Raw genomic sequence first — 20,117 nt, forward strand, 5'->3', positions numbered from 1 at the left:
GTTAATGATATGCGTACATTTATTACTATGAAAAGTTAACTTACACACTGAATACCTCCTAAGACCATATTCAAAAATAAATCATGCCTGATAGCAATAGTCTCTAGCTCTACTTACATGATTATAATTAGCTTCATTATCATTCATTATGATAATTAAAAAAGGTAAATGTAGATTATAGTTCTGTGGATGAAATCATTTTTGTTTCATATATTCCTGTACTCTGTAGTTTAACTGCCTGAGATATCAAGATATTGTACAGTCAAAAAACTTTTCGATTCCTTTAGCTAAGTCAACCAAAAAACCTCAAAATATTGAGAAAAAAGACAATAATTTAACTCTGACTTATTATGACTTAGTATATCCCAGATAAATATGGAACTTGTGTGGAGAAATTTTTTTCTCGATGACCAAATGCTGGCTTATTTGTCACAGCGTTTTATAACTTAACTTTCCTTTGCAAGTTCCCACTGTTGTTTGACTTCAGCCTTTCAGAGGTCTGACAGTTTGTTCCCTGTTTACCTGACTTCTGTATCAGGCCCTGCTGTACTTTCAGGAAAGTCCCTGCATTATAACAACATCCCTGAGCATTTACAAGAAATGGCAGCACTTCTTTAAAGCAGCACAAAGCTCCCCCTCCCCTTCAGTTCAGTTTTGCTGGACTTTCAGGAAGTGAGATGAATGGAAACTATAACAAACACGCCTACAAGTGTTCCTCAGTCCCATGAGCAAGATAGATAACAGTGTTCTTGCCAGGACTTGAGGAAGATGCATCAATCACTAAAAGAAGAACTTGATCACAAACACACAAAAAAAACACACGTACAAAAAACACACACACACACACACAAAATGAAAGCCCCACGGAGTAACTGCATCTTAACATGAAGCTCAGAGTGAGGTTAATTTAAGTTCAAGTCTTTCCATCACAAATACAGAAATGACATTTCCAAAAGGTATATATCTCAAATACAGATGTATAAATACAAGGTGTCATAGGCCCCAATCACCGTGGTAAACAGTGACACACACGCATGCGTTGTCAACTATGTGTTTCTATGAAGTAATAGCTGCTCTCAAGTTCAAGACTGTCCATCACAAATACAAGATTCAATCCAAGAATATGAATCTAAAATGCAGAAATAAGAGAAGTGATATCTCAATTGAACTCATCATGCTATCAGCCTCATCAGCCACCACCAGTGTCTGGACTCCATGGGGGGGGGGGGGGGGGGTATCTTGTTTCCCTTCTGTTATAAATGGTGCTCGTTTACAATCATGCATCAATGATCATCATGTAATCAGGACTACACCCTATGAACTGTGCTGCACACTTCCTGTGTGTGCTCCGTTTTAAAGCCTGCTGCTGTCAAGGACTCACGGGTTGCGTGAGAATAAAAAGGGAGTGCACTATCTGTGCTGCCCTTAAAGCTGGCAGAGAGAAGACGTGGGAAGTAACAAGCTTTTGGTTTCTGAAGAGTCTTTTAAACTGTTTATTTCAACTTTCCTTTTAAAGAAACATTTTTATTCCTGCAGTTTTTGTCCGATAAGTCGAACTTCACAAAGGTAGGCGACAGCATTTGTTCTATTTGTTGTGTCATAAAGAGACTCTGTTTGTGTGAGGTCTAGTTTAAGTAAAGTATACGTGGCTGTCGTGTGAGTCTATGGTTTAACGGTTCTGCTTGTACGTGCGTAAAGACATTCCTTAATTTTACTCTCCATACTCAGTACTGTTTAAACGTGTTCAGTCACCGAGAGAAGTTATTTATGCAAACAATAACGTAGCTTAAAGTGTTGATCACACACACACACACACACACACACACACACACACACACACACCTATATACAAACACACACACACACACAACAACAAAACACCGATTGAATTAAAAAGTTCAACATAGTACGTTTTTTTTGTACCAGCAGTATTTTCTTATATCATGCCATATGAAATATTGTCAGCCAGCTCTTAGCTTTGAGTGCAGAGGACATAGAGAATCATAACGGGTAAACAGGATGTGTTCAGTCTTCTTTTGACTTTCTCTACATTTTGTGGTTTCCTGTACAGCAACTTTACATATTTTCCCCCACGTGACCTGAGACGTTTGCATTATGCTGTGTAGTTACATAAAGCCTTTTCACTTTCCATTCTGGGTGGGGAAGATTAAAAGTGAATTCCACAGGAGGGAACAAACAAATCAAGTTTAAGCATATGTCACCTGTCAGTCAAACTTCCTCTCTGTTCTTCCTTCTCATTGCAGATCAAGGACAAGATGGCTTCAAAGCAGGAACAAGGCTGTAAGTGGCTTTCAAGTAACCCGGATTACATCCTTAAGCAGTGCGGGAATATTTTATTTAGGAATGAGTTTCAGATTTTTACAAAATCAAACCAGTGCATTAGACAAGATGAAGGTGCTTTTGAGAATAATAATTCAGAAAGGAGGAGACACCTGTCAGCGCTGAAGGTAAAGATTAGCTGGTATCATTCCTGTATACGGCCCTACTCTGCACTGCACAGACTGTGAGCGTCTGGCTTGAATCAAGTCAGAGATTCAAGTTTGTCTTTTCTATGAATTGTCGTTAAGCTTCTGAATTGTGATTGTTATTAATATTTACATGGTCACCAACAGTGAGCGCGGAAGGTTACAATGTTGCCACCGCCAGAGACATCAAAGACCTAAAAGGAAAAAACCTCAACTTAAAAGTTGAAACAGGTAAGACTCGTAAGCTTTCATATTTCTTTGTGAAGCTCATTTACAACTCCATTAAGGTTTCAGCCCTTTGAACACTTAATGGCAACATTTGAACTGAACATGTATTTGTTCTTCCTTCAGGAGGTGGGGACACTGTGCTTTGCGCTGATAAAGTATCTGGTGTCACTGTTGAAGGCGATCTCGATTTCTCAGTGAACACGTCCACAGCTGGTGCAGGTAACATTTTACCAACTCATTACTATCAATCAGTTAGATATTTGTTCTTTCAGGACATTTCAGAAAATCCTAACACTGCCCTCCTCTCAGGTACGGTGACACACACAGTAGTGGTAGAAACCCTCACACAGTAAAATACACTTTGACGGGTTAGTTTGTTTTTTCTAATTACCCATAGTGGGACAAACCAAGAATGTTTCATAAATACTTTTTATAGCAGCCTCGTGTCACTCTTGCTGTAACGCAGATGACACATGTTTATCATTTTGAAAACACGTTTGTTGCTGTGCTTCACTCGTTTTGAGCAAAGCTGCTACTGATCCAATGGACATCTGCTAAGTGAGCTGAGCTAAACAAAACTCATCCCATCCATCACATTGCTATACTCACTTATCCTGTTGAGGGAAGCTCATCTTAACATAAAAGGGCCGGGAGGGGACAGCATACTGATCAGGTCACCAGCGACAGGGCAAAGAGACACATTCACACTCAGGCAGACATTTGGAAGACAGGCAACCTCCACATGCACAGCTTCAACACATGCTGACACATACAAGTGTCCAAGACTTTGTTCCACATTTGCAAAAAGTACAATTTCCCAAAAGCAAATGTCCCATTTCATGAAAACCTCATTCATTTAGGATTGATAAACAAAACCTGCTGTCTTTCACAGGACCCAAGAAAAATTGAAAGAAACATTAAGTGGACCTCATCGACTGCCTGAAGACGGATGACTTCTTCATTCTGTAGCATGCGGATGCCAAACATATCGTCACACAAAGACAATATTGTAATTTGAAAGATATCTCAACGTCAAAAAAAATGTTATCTAATTAAATAAATCAGATTGAGCAGAAATTCCAGGCTGAAGGCCTCATCTATTGTCTGTCAGTTGTAAATGTTGATTCATTTTGACTGAATTCTCCCACACAAATGGACCATTAATTGGTTGAAAGCAGGCTGATGCACAAAATCTACCAAGCCACTAGACGTCACGATTAAAGGTTCTGTTTTTCAATTTTTGGGTTTGCCACGTTATTGAAATGTACAATGCAACTAGCACAGTTTGTTTCCAGTAAAAAGTATGATGCAATGTAATGACTATTTGAGCTGAAATTATCACCCAACATTTCAAAAGCTTTTACTTAACAAGCTTTTGAATTCTACGTCAAACTATGGCGACAGATTCATGTCAATAATACTTTAAACTAAGCATCTGAGAAACATTTTCATCCCCAACCACACACAAGCCAATTAGTTTGACATGATTCTTAGTCTCCTATTAAGGAATGATAAGGCATTTATTTTAATTAAGGGACCTTTTACTGACTTTAATATCTGCACACCTGATGGCTCATATAGAGTGAGCTATCAATTCTGATGTTTTTTAGAGTGTATAAAGGCAAAGCTTGATTTTTTGCAGAATTGTGGCAATATCTACAAATTATTTTCCAGCTGCAAGGCAGACTATTCTTGATTTTCTATTCTCTGAAATTGATTGGAACGTTCAGTCATGAACAAGGGAATAAGTGAGTTTTGATGGGATAGCACCACCATGTGGCCATTTATAAAGCACTTCATATTTTGGCTGATAACTCCTAAAACATGAGGTCTAAAATCAAACTGGATTTCTTGGTAAATAATGAATCTGCCCAAACAGAGTTTCTGTAATCCTAAGTGGTTGATATTGTTTAGCATCTTTCAAACTATACTGACGGCTTAAGTTGTTGGGAAGCACTTTAATTACATTACTGTAAAATGGAGTATTATCTTATTATATATGTGCTAATTTAATACATTTCCAGAACAGAAATCTGAACCAGGTTAAAAATGATTGTTTTATTTTGCTTACATATTAGAGTTAATGTTTTGTTTCACAGCCATAAAAAAAGAAAGAAAATTCTTGATGTTTTTATGAAAAAAGGAAACGGGGATGTTCGGTGTTCTTCTGAAGTCGAAATTTCAGAGTCTGAAAAAAAAAAGGAAACAGCCTTTTAAAATATGTATCCTAAAATGACATTAATTTTGTAAAACCCTTGAGGTGAATAGGGTTAAAAGTGTAACTGACAGATCAACATGAAACTTCATTACTTAAATTAAGACCCTTATTTTTGGTACTCCAAGTTTTTCTGAAATGTCTAAAAATGCAAATGGAGAATTGTCTAATGTTTACTTTTTTGGAAATTTAGGAGAAATCTACAGATGCAAACATTTACAATTGCAAAACTGATTGCAATAATTATTATAGTAATGATGTGTTTACATTTGTAATAGAAGTTTAATAACAAGCTTTTGCTGATGGCTTATTAGAAATTGAGGAACTGAAGAACCTTTATTAATTACCTATGAACATATCTAACATCAGATGTGATGATTTTGAAAAAAAGGTGTCTGCTGGCAAACTGAAATAAAAATAAAAATAAATTTAAATAAATAAATAAATAAGAAAGTTTTATTAATAAAAATTGAAAAGTGTGAGGAGAAATTATAATTCAAAGCTACACAAACTCACTAGGATCTCTAATATGAATGTATCTGTTTCATGTGAATTCCTGTGGACACAAACAAAACTGATCTGATGACTGCAGACAATGATGGAATTTAATGAACATCAGTGCAAAGGCTTACAGGTACACAGTAACAGAGAAAGTTATTTGTTAGGGAGCTTGATTAGAGCGTCTCTGCTTTCAGATCTCCATTAACGTGCTCGGGGAGAAACTGGTGTTTGGGAACAGAGACAGGGAGGAGCGTTCTCAGTTTGGAGGAGGAGCAGGAGTTGGTGGTGAATGTGGAGGAGGAATAAGCATCTCTGGAACACGACTCTTGTCGTAGAAGGAATTGTCCTGGCGGCCCTCGATCAGCTCCTGGTAGATCTGGACGTGTGAAGTCCAACAGAGTCTGGAGAAAACCATGAAGAAAATGTGATGTATTAAAACACCATGCATCACCAAACCTCCATTAAAAAAATGACACTACATTATTCATAACAATCCGTATGTTTGCTGTGTGTGACCCCCGGGGTGGAGGAGTGTTCATGGCAGAGCCGATTATCAGTTCACTTTGAGGGATCTGAAAGTCTTCACGGTACAACACACAGAGAACACTGTAGCTAAACTAGTGTTCAAAGTGTTTAAATCTCACATCTTCCATGATGGAAGTTAGTTTTGTCGCTTTCGTCAGTCTCTGAGTCTTTACTTCTTGTCAGGAAGAAAGAAGTCCGCAGTAGAAGTGATGATTTGCAATAAATTGTCGAGCCAAACTTGAGAAAATACAGACCGCTGGAGTTGTTGTTTATGTTAAGTCCATATCTAGATATCAATGTACACATCTGACTGCGTCCTCAGTCACATTGTCTGCTGTACAATGTTCTTACAGTCTGTATATTATTAGATATGGATATACTAATATCTGCTGCATGACCCTGCAATAATTATGTAGAATATAAACGTGAATGTCTTTTTTTATATTTATGCGTCTGAATGATCATATAATAATTATTACACTAATAATAATGTATCATTTTGTAATCTAATCAGCCAGAACAGGAGGTAGCAGGTATATAAAGATGCACAGAGGGCATGAAGAGGGGGTCAACTTTTTATCTGGTTCCCTCAACAGGTTAATGTGACCATGGGTACATCCCAAGTCTCTTAATTCTCATTTCCTCGCTCCTCGATCCTCGCTCGAACCGGAAGTTGTTCTGCGCCGCCATATTGACAGCCGTCCCAAAGCTCTTATTTAGCTCTGAGGATGGAGGATGGAGGATGGAGGAGGGATCTCTGAGGAGCCATGAGCAAGGACCCACGAGAACAGACTTACAGGAAGTCTTTTAACGGCCGACACGCCCCCTCATTGTTCATCAGTCATGTGATTGGACGCTGCAGCCGATCGGACTGATGAGATTTTTTTCAACATGTAAACAGTGAAGACGGATCACAGATTAAACTCAAGCTTTATATTTGATTCGTTTTCTGATTCAACATCTGGTTTAAATAAATGTTCATTGTAGACTGAACAACAAAAGGACCACAAACAACTTTCTACATTTATTAGAAAGATTTGTGTTTTCATGATCTGAACTTTTATTATGGAAACAATTAAAGTCAGAGGGAACTGGAGAGACGAAACACTTTTTACATAATTTATCATCATTTCATTCAGTCACGTGAGGCTGTTCATTCCTGATTGTCGGGTTTGATGAGTTTTATCATTTAAGAGAAACAATAATCATATTCTGGGTTATTTAATATCGGCGTCACAATCTGAATTTCAAAACGTACAGACGCAAATAATTCATAAATAAGACGATCGCATTCCACCGGTAGAAATGGATCCTGTGCTTATAAACAGAACACAGGACACAGTTTGTTAACAGACTACAGAGAGAAACACCTCTACAGTGGTGATTACTGTGTCTTTATTAGTTATTAGTATTATTAGTTACTATTATTAAGTACAGTGCTCATGTGAACACACACAAACTTCTCAAAAGTCTCTCCAGCTGTTAAAGCCGACTGACAGCTGATCCAGCTGTGATCAGCTGATCCTCCGTCATCAGAAACAGACGTCGCTTCACGTGACGCAACTGAGGAAAGGAAGTCTCATGTCTCTTAAAACATATTTCCTCGTTCCTCTCTCCTCGCATGGTTTCCTCCATGCATCCCTGGTGGGAGGGACTAAGACGCAAGGAAAGGACCCAAGTGAGGGAAACGGGGATGCAATTAAGAGACTTGGGATGTACCCCATGACTGCATGTGCTTTATACAGATCTATCTCTACACGGAGCAAAGTGGACATTCAGTCCAAGTCCTCCCTTGTATTCATGACTTTCTATTTAACAATCACGGCCCCTTTTAAGTCCGATGTTTCTGGGACAAATTCTATCATGGAGTAAAAATGTATTATGAAAGTATTGGATACGTGACAATTGTGGATTTTATCATAGTCACTGCAATGTTACAGAAAGAATGACAAAAACAATATCCTACCAAACATATCCATTAAACAACTTAAATATGAATAACTGACAGAAAAATGTCCATATGCTCATTTGCTCCAATAGAAAATTAAATCAAAATATCGCTGAGACACAACACTATGATCATAACAATAATAACAAAATCATATAATCTAATGAAAACAATAATACGTATCACTCATCATAAAAAAAGACCCTCCGAGACTGATAAAAATAACACAACAAACCGTCATGGGAAATGTGAGATTTGCAAATGATATATTTACACATTGTTGCTGGCTCTGCCATGAGCAGGCCCACACACTTGTAGAGTTGAGCAACATGGATGAAAAAAAAACATCGCCACAGACAGATATTATCAGAATTTCAAACATATCTCACGTTCAGAAAAACTGTTACTAACCTGAATGTTGAAGTGATTGTTGATGGTCGAGAATCCTGCTCTTCTTTTTCTTGAATATCTCAAAGAGCCCGATGTTCCCAGGTTATTGAATGTTCAATATCATAGAAATAGACAATTTAAGGCTAAATTTGAACAAACAAAATTGGTTGTGACGATATGAGTGATACGGTTTCATCTTGTACTTGATTGTGTACTTCTGGTAATGTTATCTTATGTAAATAAATCTGAATGAGCAAAAAATTGCAGGCTGAATGTCTCATCTAATATCTGTCATTGAGAGACATTTGTAAATGTTGATTCATTCTGACTGGATTCTCCCACACAAATGGACCATAATGTGGTTGAAAGCAGGCTGCTGCACATAACCTACCAAGCCACTAGAGGTCACGATTGTAAAGGTTCTGTTTTTGAATTTTTGGGTTTGCCATGTGAATGAAATCTGCAATTTCACACAGTCTCTTTTAAATGTATGATTCTATAAAACCTGTAATGTAATGACCATTTGAGTTGAAATAATCATTCAATGTTTTAATTGACAAGCTTTTGAATGGTATGGGGACAGAAACATGTCAATACTACATTACTCAAAAAGGTTTGAATTAAGAATCTAAGAAACAGTATCAACTGGTAAAGTATCAACTGTCGGGAAAAATTGGCATATTGGATTTAATTAGGACATAAGCTGTATTAACCTTTAATTGATCTCAGATCAGGGTAAAATTTACCCAATGAGAGCATCCAGACCCCATTTCATGTTCAATGAAAGGGCATTCGTTGCTGAATCACAGCCATCTGCTTCTGTTCTGGAATTACTGACAGGTTAATGTGAATATTTCGACTTCCTCGCAGTAACACCCCTGTCTTGGACAGAGGCCTTGGGTATCTGGCTTCAGACCAAGGTGCTCTGGATGTGTGGAGTAAGAGTTCAGAGGGAAGGTAGCTGGAGGATCTGTTCGGAAATGGAAACAGTTTGACGCACTTGGTAGATCATAAAACGGCAGCAGGATTAGCGCTGGCCCTATTGGGGACAGCGAATGACAAACACACTCTTACACTTCATGTGAACTGTGAGCTTGCCTCAAGTATGCTGTACTTCTCTAGCATTTTCCTTTTGAGGCAAAAGCACTGAACTGTGCGTCATTTTGTTCGGCTGTTTGAATCAAGTGACAAAATTATTTTTATAGTTTGCTGATATGTTGCCTGATAATTGTGCTGACATTAACCACAACGCAACATGAGCAGTCCACAGTTCAGTTGGAGATTCGGGTGTGTTATGCTAGTAGTGGCCTCAAGCAGAGATGAGGAGAGGGCTACAGAGGTCTGGTAAGGTCTGGTAATCTCTTCTTTTTAACTTAATACCCAAGATTGCATTCATTTTCAAACCTAAAAGACAAGGCAATTTATATGACCTAGTGCAGCTTCCTCGGCAGCCACAAAAAAGCTTTACACAACTTCATTCACAAACGGAGTTAGTACTCCCCAACACCCATAAGCACACTTTGATATGTGAAATCTGTGGGTAGTAGTAAGTGGACTTACTCTCGATCAGCTGGAATTGTGATTTCAGATGACAGTGTTACGTACTGCATGTGGTTTTCCTCAATAAGCAAATAACATCATTTAAAATATAAGTTCTAGTAACACCATCATTCTACACATTAATAAAGCAATCTGTCATACTGTCATTTGTCGTCGACCAAGGCCTGCTGTATCATAGCAGCACCAAACATCAGAATACATTCGCATGCCTTATTGTTCTACTTTTCTCCTGCCGTCCCAACACGGGGGGCATTTTTCACATGCCACTGCACCGCCAAGCTTTCGAAACGTGAACCCCTGCCAGGCCTGACAGCGAATGCAACCTGGCGGTGAAAAAGGGATATCTGTTACACAGGCAAGAGGCCAGCTCAACAGTATTTGTTTTAACAACGGGCCATTAGCAGGCATGCTTGTCTTGTGTATTTACACAGGTTTCCAATCATGTCAAAAATCCTCCTCAGCAGTAAAGATAACGGGTTGGAATCTATTCAGGCTGTCGGGTACCAAGACTGAGGCTGGATATCACACGGCTTTCTTACTAAAAGTAACATGTAAATGTACACACACACACACACACACACACACACACACACACACACACGTGTGTATATATATATAGCTGAAAATAGTAATATCCACTACACTAAATGTCTCAAAAAATTGTACTTATCAAATGGCGACAAACTCCAAATGAATGCTGATGTTGCTCTCTCTACTTGATGTGTAGCTAAAACGAAAATGTGAAATACTCACCCGCGAGTATTTCACATGAAAACTATGGATACCGGCGGTGATGTGAACTCGAAACAGGTCCAACCCCTGTTCAATAACAGATTTGAATAGATTTGCGCAATCAGAGGACCAACTTTAAACACCCAGAGTAGCGTCTGGCAGTCTGTCTGAGGTAAACTGTTGAGTCTTTTACTTTTACTTTCCATTGGGACATGAACAGCGGCCTCCTGGATGAAAGTCCTGTGTTTGTTTGGCAGAGTAGAAGACTTGTTCCCACAGTTTGGTCAACAAGTTCACCTCCACAAATCAACACACGGTTAATGCTCCGTATGAGTTAGTTTATTGTTGTGAAAACCTGCTGTGGACCCATTGTCACAGCATGCCAGGTAATTAAGGGTTAAAATAATTTAGCGGTAAATCTGTAGCTTTAATCCTCTTTAATCCTGTTAAATTTACATTATCAAGCCACAAGAGCAGAGAGAATATTCTATGACACTGAGATCAGCGGACGTGCAAAGTCACTAAATGTATTTTGCAATATCTTTTATAAATGTTGGTAAGATAAATATTTTTCTTCAAGCAGTAATATGTTTGCTTTCCTTTTTCCCGATCATGTTTGTGGTACTCAGGCCCAAGCCAATTCTTTGCTTCCAAAAAAGCAAATCTTTAAAATAAGTCCCACACTTATAGTTTCATAAAAGGGGCTCACTAATTGTAGTTTTTAGCAAATGTATGCAAATATAAATGTAATGTAGCCTCATCCTTGAAGCAATAATTTGCCAGACAGATTACAGATGTGTTTCTGAATGTATTTCAATTAACAGTTTCCTTTAATACTATTTCATGCTCAATGAAAGATTGTTTTTCAGTCATCAAGTCTTGGTCGATGATAACGTCGATACAAAGCTACATCCTGGTGGACCTGCTTACAGGTGAAGGTCTCCTTGAGTTTACTCAGCAAAGATAATGGAAGGCTTGTGGCCGAGGGTGGAGCAGGAAAGTTGGACTGACTAGTTTCACTGTCAGAACATGCAATCTACGTCACATTATCACATTTGGTACATTTTTTTAAATAACTGCAACTCAACCCCATTTTCCCTTTGCACACGTACACAAAGCACGCCGGTGCCCCAGTTGCCCTAAAATAGCAGCACTTGGTGTAAATGGGTTCAAAAATAGCCCGGAGTTGAAAAGGTGGAGACATGGATACCCTGAGAGATTGTCGGGTCTCAAGTGTCATCTCACTTCCTTCATTTTGTTTGTGTCCGACTGACATACGTACCTATGGAATTACCAAGCATATAGGTTCTCATTCTCAACCTCTATAGGGTAGTGTGCCCATAAATGATGTCCTTCTACAAACAACGTATCAGATGCTCCTAAAATGTGTTGCCTTTGTTCTATGTGTTTGTAGAGGGGGATCAAACACAATTCCTTTCTGCACTGAATGAAAGGCCAAAGTTTTAGCTCATTCCTTCCTGAGGGACAAGCAGAACTGATGGGTCAGAAACCACTTTATATGTATTTGTGCAAAACATGCAGGTCAGCTCATAGGTTAATTGATGCATTCATTAATCAGTCCTTCACCTGTCCCCACCTTTTGTCATCAGCACTATCTTGTTATCAAAACAGAATTTATTTGTTGTATTAATTAAACTATGCATATTCTTTTTATTTACAGCATATTCTCATAAAAAAACATAAAGAAGGAAACAAAGAAAGCAAATTGCATGATGTAGATAAAGGTAATTAGGGAATTGATAAACTCATTCATTACATACTTAAGGCCACAGGTGGCTTAGTTCAACATATGATAAGAGTTTGAGGTCAAGATGCTGGAATTTAAGGTCACTCTCTCCAAGATAGTCTGTTTGTCTACTCTACGATATATGGACAGGAAATGTGGAGCCTCTATTGGCCTGCCACAAATATAGGAGGCAACCTGATAAACTTACAGTAACTGATAAAGAAAAATCCAGTAGAAAGCAAAAAGGAAACTCACCAGATTAAAACACTTATTATAAAAAATAAAATAAAAATTGGTTTCAATAACATACTGTATATTTGTAATTTTCTTTATAAAGAAAACAACTTTCACCCAGATTTGGCTCCTCACACCCAAAGGTTGTATCTTCTATACTGCAAGAAAATACTGGTTACCTCAGTTTACAGTAAATGGGGTCTTCTTGCAGTTGGCACAGTACAAAATAACCTTCATAAAAACATTTAAGCTGCTGGCTGTCAGAGCCACTCACTGAATTCCTTGACATTTTGATGTTTAGCAGGTAATGTATACCAGTGATTTTCAACCACTGTGCCATGGCACACCAGTGTGCCGTGAGAGATCGTCAGGTGTGCTGTGGAAAAATGTCCAATTTCACTTAATCGGTCCAAAAAAACATTATTTAGTTGCTGCAAATAATTTGCCATTGTTGAGCGTCTGAGCCTGCAATATAGTGGCTGGCTAAGTAGTTTTTCTTCCATGCCAGTGGGTGGCAGTAGGTAGCGCAGTAACGACCGTGTTAATTTAAGACGGTAGAATTAAATGATGCGCGGGAGAGGTTGCGGCGACAAGACGAACAGCGATGGAGAAATATTTGAAAAGGAAAAATGCAGACTCTGAACTGGAAATGGGACAACATTCTAACCCAGATGAAAAACCTCGTATGAGAGGTGGTCAAAAGAAAGAAAAAACGGTGAGCTCGAGGCAATCCAGTGAAAGTTATCTTTCGTTTGGATTTACTTTCACTTTCCTCTAAACAGGCCCAGGTTTCACACTGAGTAAGGATCAATAAATTGAGAAATTTGCCATTAAATTGTCAGCATATATTCTTGTATTATGCTACAATGTGTCATTTGTAACTTTTTTGGTTGTCGGTGTGCCGCGGGATCTTGTTAATGTAGAAAATGTACCGCGGCTCAGAAAAGATTGAAAAACACGAATGTATATCATGTTCACCATCTTAGCTTAGCATGAAGGCAGCACCAATACCTTTGTGTGTGACATGTGACCAACGCTCACTCCTCCCTTTGTCAAATACAGCTCGGTCAGCGTCGCTCTCTTCTTTGATGCTTTAGGGACACCTCTCGTGTCACTTTAGGACTCATGGACGGGGTCTCTTTTCAAAAAACACTTGCAACAAACCTTAGACAACAAACACAACTACTTGGTTGGGTTTAGAAAAGATAATGGTTTGGCTTTGAATAAGTATGTTTGTTATGTTAAATAACTGTTTATTACGTGACTGGCCTTATTAAATTCCAGAAGTTGTGTAACAAAAGTAAGATAAAATAATTCAACGTTTACTAGTTTCACACGAAACATGAACAGTGGCCTTCTGGTCGATAGTCCTGGGTTTCTTTGAGTCTAATAATGACACAGATGGGTTTAGGTTGAAATCAGTTGAAAGTCTAGTGTGACCCAAACAGATACATAACAGATCAGACGCCCATGGGGCACTACCCAAGCAGCAGTATTTGACAAGTTGGGTGTGAGAATGAGTTGATGTGACATGTATTTCCATATAAACCAAAGTACTGAAGAAATTCAAATGTTGATTTGATGATGGGGCTAAGAAAGAAGTTAATGGATCTTGAAACGTATTACAAGTCATCCTCTGTTAAGCCATCTCTACCAAATTTAGCGGTTTAAAAATGAGATTCAACTGATAGCTGTGGAGATTTACTCACAAAACCAAAACATTTTAATCTCATGGTGGCACTGGAGGAACAGTCAAGGAATTAAAAAAGCCATCAGGATTCATCCTCGGGGGACAATGAATGTCTGTCTGTACAAAACGTTTTGGCAAAGCATACAATAGTTGTTGATATTTTTCAGTCTGAACCAAAGTGGTGGACTCACCGACCAACCGACATTGCCATCCAAGACACCCAATCCTAGGGTGGCTAAAAACGTATACAATATGACAGAACCTCTATTAGAATTAAAAGTTCACAAAATTACACAAACTGCAGCTTCCATTATTGCTGATTTCAACATTTTGCTGTGAACAATAGAAAATGGGACATGTGCTCTGCAGGCAGGGTGGATCAAAGAGAGCAGTTACTAGCTTGAAATTCTCAAAAAACACCAAATTGATTTATGATGGCAGACTTGCTGTTTCAGCCTTTTACAGCTGACTGAATTACATACAAACATTCGCCCCTTGTGCGGATTGAACAGCAACGTTGCTTATAAAGTTTAGCTGGAACATGCTTTGATATTTATTTGGCTTGGGGTGCAAATGCAGAGCAGCTGTTTCTCGTGCTGTTCTGGGTCCAATGTATGTCACAAGGACCGCTTGGTAAGGGTCCTGGGTTTCTCTCAGTCTGTGGTCTGTTGTGGTTAAATGCTTACCAGACTTTCTGTTATGTGAGATTAGCTTTGATGATGGCGATGTTTCTTGACATTGGACGCGTTTTTCCTGTTCTGCTTCATATCAGTCACACCTTTGACAGATGTTGCTGATTCCATGTGTGCTTATCTTGTGTTTCTACTCGAAAGTGAGAGTCAGATTCCACCATTTCATTCTAAATTAAATCTATTCCCAATGTAAAATGTGTGCACTCGATGGGGAGGGGAAAATTTAATTTGAGTTTCTTTGAATACCTGTTTGAACATTCCATTAAAGCAAGCTGTAATCAATATCATAGTACAAATGGATCACTCAGCTACCTGTGTTAAAGGGGTGTAGCCCGTGGTGATGAAACTACAAAAAATGATAACCAAACTATGCTGTTTCTCCCAGCTCTACGTAGTGTTTTAGCATCTTTAAGCTCATCGTTTTCCTTTTGCAGTATGGAATCTGAATGTGGACATAGTGGAGCATCTAACAGCTAAAAAGCCAGATATTTCACTCAGGAGTTGGTGCAGACCAAAAAAGAGCTAAAAGAAGTGTAAATATTGGAATTATATTTGCCAGGTTGCTAGAAACAGGACTCCAAAAGAATGGTCACGTTGCTCCATATTAGCTGTGTAAATTAGCAACTGTTGGCTAACAAGTTCACCATGTCAACTTAAAAGGTGATAATATGTCAGGGTTGTGTTTATAGCTTGTTTCTGTTGCCTCAAAGTGGTCAAAGGACCAGTTACACCATGTTTTATGTGTCGCCCTGTCTCAGATTGTAGGCTCTCAGGCATAATTTTGTCTTTCCTTTACCCAAAATGATTTTTTTGTTAGCTAATATGCTTGTTTAACAGGAACTTATTCCTTGCTTGGTTGAACGAAAAAAATCCAATTACTGTGAGAGTTGAGTTCTGAGTCATGGGAAATGTTGCCGTAAGTGTTGCCATTATAAACTGAGTTCTGAAAATCAAACAGCCCAAAGGCACTTTGTAAAAGAAATGACAGCGAATGATCATAACAGGTCAAACCAAGGACACATGTGTTTGTTTTACATTACTTTCTCATGGTTGTCCATCCCTCATCTGCTCCGTATTGCAAGAGCATCATCAATGCCTTTCAATCGAGACGGCCAGGGTGCTTCAGCTGTACAAACAAAAGGAAGCAGGATCCATGCTGGGATAACATGTTTGGGTTGCCATGTTTGTGGTCTGACACCTGTATGGAGTGAGATAAGGGTCAGAAAAGGAGCGCTCAGGGTCTGATCGGACACATCTGCTTTACAACTCTTTTATTTTTTTAACGATGGAGGGAAATGATATAGCACCGATGATGAAAGCTTAAATAAAATGGCTCAAACATTTAAGCAGTCTTTTGAGGGCAAGCCAGCCGGGGTTTATCTGCAAAATAAACAATAAGCAGACAGGCAGCATTTGGCTTTGAACATAAATCATTCCTCCTAGCTACAGAGACAAAGCGAAATTGCAAATTGGTGGCTGCACACAGACGATTGTGTGTACGTGCAGCTGTGGCTCGAAATAGGATAATATGAGACTGGGGCAAAGTTTCAACTGTCAGTTTAATTGAGCCAAATAATGTTGCACTGAGGGTTCTGGGAGATGAGGCTATCTATAGCAGTATGGCCATGTGGAAGATATGATAAGAGGAAATCCTCTGATAGCATCACTTCACCCCTTTGTACAGTAATATATTGACCTTTTGATGTACTGCAGGGGCCATAGGCATGCATGCTTTTATCTGCTAAAGATATAATTTCAATCTGTGTAACAGGTGCACGGTCTGTGTCTGTTTCTCCTCATTAAGATTGCACTAGGATAAACCATGGAGCATGTAGGTTCTTTGGTGAGTCATGCAGTCATGAGGGTCTTCAGGCACTGGAGACGGACTAATGATCCAAGCTTGTGCACCTCATGATTGGTTATGTGTTATTCTTAATATCCTGAACTCACACAGGGCGTCCTTGAAGGCATGTTTCCTTTGAGGGCATGATATATGTGCAGGTTTGTAAGTACAATGGCAGGAAAGCAAAATAAGAATGCGTAGGTCGACGTTTCCTTATACATCTCCTCGTATGATATCTTACGAAAGGTTATTGCTTTCCTTTTTCGTGTAATCTCGTGGTTAGGTTTAGTTTGGGTTTAAATAACTCCTGAAGTGGCGTTACCAACGTATGGAAGTTACATGACAAATAAATCACCACCCCAACAAGTTGTACTTCTTGGTTCACAAATATGTTACATACAAATATATTTAGTTGGATATGTATCACTTTTTGTAGCTACAAACAGTGAGAGCAGCTTGCATAGGTATGTGACTGAGAAAGCAGGATTATTCAAATAGCTATAAATAGGTATTTGTTGTTTTAGCTAGAAGTTTCCATAATACATCAGCACAGTGCAGACTTGACATAAATTAGGTCAACATTGAAATCTGTGAACCCAATCCAAACTAGTCTGACTGCTATATTACTTTGCTAAATTGTATAAAAAGAAAATGAATGAAAATATACCCTGCATCTCAATGTTTTAATGGCTGTGGCCTACCTTCCTATAGTATTTTCTATGGCGAGATCAATATTTTCAGGAATTCTGCTGTGGCAGGAAAGTTTGAAGATATTTAAACAACCTTGTTTAATCATCAGTAGGAACAAAATAATTGAGTTCAAATCAAGTTTTTCAACCATTTCAGAGATGGGTTCACCTGCAAGACTGCTTTTTGTTTTGTTTTGTTTTCCAAGCTTTTCTTGCATCGCTCACTGATGCTTGCTGTCATTGAACCTACTTGCTGCTCCTTTCACTCCGTTGTGGTTTACTTGTTTGCAGCGCTGTGCATCAAGACGTTTTTGTTGTGATTTTAGAGAGCTTAATGAGGAGACTTTGACAGCTGGCAGATCTGGAGCCTTATCAACAGCTCATATTTCCACCCACATAATGAGATTCATCAATTTCTTCTTGCGTGTGAGAGTGTGTCAATATACAAGCACTCCTGACCATGTGTATCCAAAGATTCCTCACTATAGGGTTGATAAAGGGCCTCTGGCCTTGTCTGAAGAGGAGGGAATGTTCAAGGTTTTCTGTACATTGAAGAGTTTGTCCGGCCACATGCTCCAACTCCCAACTTGTGAAATACGTCAGCTTTGTCAGTGGCCCCACTCTTGAGGCTCAACGTACTGACTGCAATGTAAACCCATCTGCTTGAATATGCTGCTCTTACAGCTAGTGACGTAGAATAACGAGTTACGCTCGGAGCAAGTGAGGCATTTACATAATATAAAAAGCCATAAAGAAAATTTATGGTGGGCGGAACCGTCAAACAAACAGGCCTTTTATCCAGGAGACTGGTGTTTGTCTCACATGTGAAACCAAAAGTCTTGTTTAGTTATCTGAAGTTATGTTAGTGACGTTTGAAACATGTTTTCTGAACTTATGAGCTGTTGTTTACTTACATATTTTACTTAATCTATGTATCCATATTATGTCAAACCATGGTGTTTTTCCTTACCCAAACTAAGTAGTTTTGTTGCACAAACATAAACGCGACTATCTCCCATATGCAAGAAGCCATTTCACAACATCAACCCCCTTGGCGTGTAATGACATGCAAAAAGCTTAAATTGCTTGTCATGACACGTGGAACGTGCTTAAAAGTGGAACCTATTTAACGCCTTCCCCCTGAGATCACTCTGGAAAGTCCTATGTTTTTTTGTCCCATCCATCTGCCTCAACTTCCATTGACTTATTTGCTCTTTACACAATGTTACCTGACTTCCTCTTTCCTACTCTTGCCATAAGTACAACCATGTAGAACATTTAACGCATAGGGCCACTGACAAAGCTGCTTTATTTGATGCCATACCCATTCTTTTCTTTAACACTCTTTCTGAGAAAAATGCCATTATTGGTTTTACATTCAATTAATTACCTTGTTGTCTTGCGGGCTTTTTGTCGTCACTCCCTACTCTCAGTATCAAATATTATATTCCATTCAAAGTGAGATTGCTTGAAAAGGACGTGGCTGTCTAAGGCAGAAGCCAAGTCCTCTTCTTGAAACAAGAGAGTGAGCAAGTTCTGTCCATTTAAGTTGCAAAGATGGATACATTGACAGCACTTATCATGATCCCTAAGGAGCTGAATGTGCTGGAATAAAGTAAAAAGAAAAAAGTGTTTACTTGCATTTGTAAAACTCCCCCTCCCAAACATGTAGTTCCCCAAAGACAAGAGGTGATGTGAGTTATTGGCCTGGCTACGCTGCTCTTTTCACAATATGACTCCCCTGTCTGGTGTCATCACTGAAACACTTGGTGTAGAAATTGTTGTCCTTATGTAACTCCAATGTGAGCCAATGGTCCATGGTCGTAAAGCATGTCAGGCTCCCAATGATCTCATTCAGTCCTATCAGCTGTTCCCTAAATGCAGCATTAATGCAGTCAATCAGAACCTGGTCTGTGTTGCAAAAGAACAACTTGGGGTGAAATTACAGACAATTTCATATAGGAAATATACAGGTCAGCAAATATAATACCATATCTATTCAGAAAACCCCCGGATAAACTGACTGTACTGTACGATATTTTGCAACCCTGGATTTTTCTCTAGCCTCTCTGTCTCTCTCACCTCCCCTCTCCCCATGACACTGCCATCTCCCAGACTGAACTGTACCACTGTTATCTCTACACAACAGGGGGTTGCCTGGGGGGAAAAGAAAAAAAGGAAAAAAATACTATCTGAGTCTAAGCAAACTGCAAGTTGAGCATTTTCTCTGCCCTTTGGCTCTTTTTGTTTCCATGCCAAAGCCAATTTTATTTTGGAATAGCCACAGCTGTCTCGCAGGAGCCCCTGTGGATTTGGGACATAATGCAGCAATGAAGAGATATTTAGCTTTTTCACAAAAGGCTTTCTGAATGTAACAAAGGGGAAATGAGCTAGAACACCAGAGCTGAAGCCTTTGAATATATATATGAAGGTGTGGTGGGGGGTTTCAGAAAGCTATTTAATCATCCAACAAGCAGTTCTGATGGCATACATTGTCCACTTTAGTCCACCATCAAATTGTGGTAGGACAATGTGATCTCACGGGAAGGCGTATAAATAGCACGGCACTCCTGATGTCATGATACACATTTTAAGCTTTTCGCATGTCATTTAACACCACGTCGTTAACGTGAAATG

At 38.9% G+C, this 20,117-nt stretch overlaps 1 long non-coding RNA gene across 1 annotated transcript; it reads left to right on the forward strand.

Moving 5' to 3' along the window:
• The first annotated feature begins 1,338 nt into the window (after positions 1–1,338).
• On the forward strand, positions 1,339–6,566 carry LOC142964911 (uncharacterized). The gene is made up of 6 exons (XR_012957606.1): positions 1,339–1,566; positions 2,265–2,301; positions 2,634–2,717; positions 2,838–2,933; positions 3,607–5,854; positions 6,552–6,566. It is a non-coding gene; the product is annotated as an uncharacterized LOC142964911 (long non-coding RNA).
• Positions 6,567–20,117: the final 13,551 nt, after the last annotated feature.

The sequence above is a fragment of the Anarhichas minor genome, unplaced genomic scaffold, assembly GCF_050575085.1.
Source record: "Anarhichas minor isolate MPS153535 unplaced genomic scaffold, ASM5057508v1 ptg000004l, whole genome shotgun sequence".
Classification (NCBI taxonomy): Eukaryota; Metazoa; Chordata; class Actinopteri; order Perciformes; family Anarhichadidae; genus Anarhichas; species Anarhichas minor.